Below are 4,668 nucleotides of genomic sequence, written 5' to 3'. Positions count from 1 at the left end.
ATAATTACATGTAACCTGTCATTGTGATAATGGCAAAAATCTATGCAAACATCAATACTGATTTTTAGAGGATTGATGAGTCAGATGGGGCTGGGAAATTTTAGCAAACAACAAAATATCTGAACTAAATGGAGAAATGATCCTCACATGCACTTACCGGTATCTGGACAATTTAAGCATTGTACAAGTAAGTGCAAGGATGATCATTTCTCTTTTTTGTCTCTGAAGCCTGCACTTCAAATAGCTAATATACATTTCTTTTAATGATTCCTCTCACGGGAACACATGAGCCTAACAAATTGACCTGGTAGAGCATTGCACCGACATCCCTTACATCATGGGTTCGAATTCCGTTGGAAGAACCTGAAATTTTTTAGACAGTCAATAAACTAAGGCAATTGCGAGGATCATTTCTCCATTGCTTTATTTCATTATTATGTTTTATTGATGTCTGTTTACAAAGATAGATATTACGTTTTGCGAAGAATTGTTATTTACATTTCTTGCAAGTTCTCACACAAAATAAGTTGGCTTCTGACAGTTAGGGTATACCATATTCACTAAGCACTGGTGTCAGGTCTTCCATTGTGAAAGTGTATTGCTCATCCTTGAAGCAAGTTACAATTATAATAGTAGCAAAACTTTAAAGATCCAAAACCTCTTTCTCTACAATTATCAAAGCCTTTAGGTAGAAAAATTTGAAAATATAATTATATGTAAATCAAGGACATAGGAAGAAAAATAATAATAGTTTTCCCTTCTCATTGAAAAATACGACTGGTGCACAGTAACAGCAAAATGGTGGTGTTTGTGAAATGCTTAAATTAATTCCATTCTGATTAAAGATAAATCACCTGAAGTGATCCATCAGCTGAAGATCAGTCTCTGAGTTGCTAGTTTTTGGGAAGTGCACAAGGTGCCATCCTTGGAGAAATAATACTGTAACAGTTACAGTAGTTATTATTGGTAGAGTGAATCCACTCCTTGATTTGGAGGGTGAAGGATCTCTGCAATCTCCCAGAGAGGCTCCTCCTACGGGAGGGCTCAGACAAATGCATAGCTGACGTTGGTGGATTCATATTTCTCTGAGTGACTATTTAGTATTTTACTTCAATTTCATCATTGCAAGAGGCTACTAATCTCTGGACAACATCAACTGCTGAATGTTCACCACAAATATGAATTTCTGGGCAGAGCAGACCTGTTTGGGAAATGATCATTTTTGATAATTATGCGAGTGGTCATTGCAGTTCATGGGTAACTACTCGTAAAGCAGTTCAAAGGAAGCTTTATGCAGTGTTTGACAATTACTTTCTGACTAATTTGCCCTTTGGGCAACCGGAGTTTTGTTTTTTTGGTTGCCAATGAATGTTTTTCGGTTGCCCACCTTCCAAAGACCTGTTGCCCATTAAATCTCAAAGGAGGCTTTCTAAAATGTCCATTTTGTGTAAAATGTGTGTAAAATGGGTTTGAAAGACCAGCGTGACTCCTGCTGTGTGTCCATGGTGTTCTAGTACCCTTCACAGTTTTGCTTTGACAAGCCATTTTCCTTTTCTATAAGAGATCAAGGGAGATTCCTTGAATAACTCTCTGAGATTAGCCTGGTTTTGAATTAAATGCCATTTGTACAATAGTATGTTCTTAAAGCCTTTCAAAGCTGGTTGAAATTGCATGAAAAGAGGTAGAATTTCAATATCAAAGTGCACTGAGTGGAAGCTAAGCATGTCTGGCAAAAATTAAACAAGAACTGTCATTACAACACAACTTATGTTCTCTTACATTTGTAACATTTCTGTGACTAAAGACCAGTTACATGTATTTTGCATGTACAGTGCAGTGTACAGAACGAATTTCAAAAGAGATAAATTAGCATTACTTAAAACCTCTTACAAAAGGAAGAATGGTGAAGTTCAAGTGTTAGACAAATAGGAGAACATCTCTGGAAATAACAGGTACTTCAAAACAAAAAACAATACAACTACACAGAAGCATTACGTAAACAAAATAAAACACGATAGATCGAAAGAACTTTTCATTTCTTAAAATGAAAAAAGAGGATTAGGTATAAATCATGCCTATGCACCTTAATTCAAGAATTGTACGAAAGCTTTAAGGACGATATGAATGATGCAATATTTACACAGCTTCTCAATCAAATCACAAGAAGAACACGGCATTTCACCTTTCTTTACGTTTAACTTACAATGATTTCCAATGCGCTGTCTTCTCATGCAGAGTGCCTTAGTATTATTAGACCATGCTAAATCGAATACATCGTACGATTAGCTGTTATTGCTTTAGTTTGAAGTACTGTTTGATAGCACTTCTACATGTGGCTACTGTATGTATGGCTACTGTGGTCGTTTTTAACTCCAGTGAGGCGACTTGAGTGTCACAACTTAAGGTCACGAGTTCGCACCGCCATTTTGGCCGCCTTTTCACCACTCCAACGCTTGCACATGCGCAGACGTTTGACCGCTGTGTTCATATGGTATTTCCTGTTACAAATATTATTTGCATAAGCTAAGAGTGAGGGCCACTAGGAAGAATACTTTTATAGTAATTAATAGGTGTTACCCTCTTTAATAAAGGAATACTGTATTGTATCAAGAGTGACCTTACAATTGCCTTCAGAAATGAAAATACATGTAAGAGAGAAAAATTGTAAAATTTACAAGGTAAAAGAAAAATAATAGTTACCGGTAGCCTCAAATAAGACCGTCAAGCTGAAGCTTCTATAAGAAAAAATGTTGCAATTAAGTTGTTGACAGGTGAGCTAAAGCCAATTAAGCACTCCTCTGTGTTTAACTGCCTGATTTTCCATGATAAAAGTCAGTATGAACTTGTTGGCAGGGCCACTCTTGGTTGATTCCATTACACACTTTTTTGAAAACAAATTAAAACTGATACAATGAGACTAATTTTATTGTACAAATTAAAGTCACTGTAATACTCCTAAACAAGCATGCTGATAATATGCCTCCTAGAATCCCAAATTGAAAAAAGTGCCCTGAGGACTCAAAAAATCAGGACAGTATACGTACTGATTTACAATGTTCTTACAGCATCATTTTGTTCTCGCAAAGACCTCTGGTCAGTTGCTAACAGCCACAGTGGGCCACAATACACCCCTGTGTCAGCAATCTCTCAGGCGCAGTGTGGTTTTTACTGCTCTTTGTAGGGCCAGTGTGATAAATACAGTGTAATTCTTCTCTTCACAGCCCTTGCCTCTAGGAACCTGACATTGTAGCAAACATGAAAATAAGTTTGACCTTCAGAACTACCAATAGGAATAAGTTGCACCTTAAAAAATGCTCCTTAAAATTATGGCACATTGCTTATAAAAGGAGATGTAGGAGAACGTAGATTATAATCTTAATGAAGTGTTGGATCTGAATTTTTAGGTCAGATGCAACGCTTTATTAAGATTTTAACCATGAACACTGACCGCCCAAAGAGAAAGGAGATATTGGCTATAAATTCAATGTAGCTCTGCAGCCTTTAACCACATCTACAACTCTCCAGGGAATACGTTATATGTATCATCATGTTCCCTACTGCAATAGGTTGAGACCATCATGGCTGGAGTATAACGAAAAGTTATTACCGTAAGTGTTAGACTTTTATAATACAAATCAGCAGGACCACGCAGGTCTGAAATCCTTTTTACTTGAACAATGCAGTTTAACATGGGATGGACTCAACTCCTATCCTAGAGTAGCTGTTTTCCAGAAACTGAGGTCACTAGCACAGTCTAAGACAAAGCCAAAACAAAACCTTATTCCACAATCACTTCTTTATTAAAAAAAGATTTATTTATACTTGTCCAGCAATGCCAAGCACGTACCTACACATTATCAAGACAATAAATTGTTTAATTTTAACCAGTATTAATACCACCGATTTCCGTCTGAATCCCAATTTTTGATAGTTAATAATATCCAGTAGCGTTTTATGATAGTCGTCTATCAACGCTGTTGAGGCTGAGTCGTGAAAATTTAAACTTACCGATTTCATTTTCTTACATTTTTGAGTAGCAATTCCTGGTTTCCTTAGTCTAGATAAAATCTTCAACCAACTGGTCAGTTTCGTGAAAAATGATACCCTATTCTAGACCCAAACGCTCTGATTTATATACCCTATACCCGGGGCACTCAACGCGCAAATGCCAAAAATACAGGGAAAAGGTTTGATGGACAAAAAGATGACACTACAAATATAAAATAATCTTACTGTAGAGCTGTAAGTGATATATATAGTCATACAACATGAGAACTCACAGAGCACTGGCTTACAAAAATAATAGTTAAAGGTTCCAAAGAAACAGCTTTTAAGCAGCATCTGATGCCTGTGAGTGTTACACACCACTATAATATTATCATTCTATATTTTCATAAACAAAAAGGCAAAAAGCATAAGAAGAGTTCAGTGGCATGCTTCCTAATGGTCCGTATGGGATGGGAGGCATAAATCCCCAGCATGCTCTCCTCTGAGAAACAAATACAATCCTAAAATAGAATGAACAATGACATGCATTAACTAGAAATAAGATTAAACCTAAATGATATAATTAATTACAGTAATTAATCTAGTGTGTTGTTGAATTGCTCAGATAAAGTCATGCAAAGACGCAATGGCTCTCAATTTGTCTCGCAACAAGTTCCATAA

At 36.4% G+C, this 4,668-nt stretch overlaps 1 long non-coding RNA gene across 1 annotated transcript in view; it reads right to left on the bottom strand.

Moving 5' to 3' along the window:
• Positions 1-255: 255 nt before the first annotated feature.
• LOC138008085 (uncharacterized) overlaps positions 256-4,668 on the bottom strand; it is a 9,515-nt gene continuing 5,102 nt past the window's right edge. The window contains exons 3-4 of the long non-coding RNA XR_011124162.1: positions 2,204-3,238; positions 256-1,554 (exon numbers count right to left, since the gene is read on the bottom strand). This is a non-coding gene — a long non-coding RNA (uncharacterized lncRNA). The remainder of the gene's footprint in view (positions 1,555-2,203; positions 3,239-4,668) is intronic.

This window comes from Montipora foliosa, chromosome 6, assembly GCF_036669935.1.
Source record: "Montipora foliosa isolate CH-2021 chromosome 6, ASM3666993v2, whole genome shotgun sequence".
Classification (NCBI taxonomy): domain Eukaryota; kingdom Metazoa; phylum Cnidaria; class Anthozoa; order Scleractinia; family Acroporidae; genus Montipora; species Montipora foliosa.
Note: the sequence above shows the minus strand (reverse complement) of the source record. Positions and strands in the feature narration are given on the sequence as shown.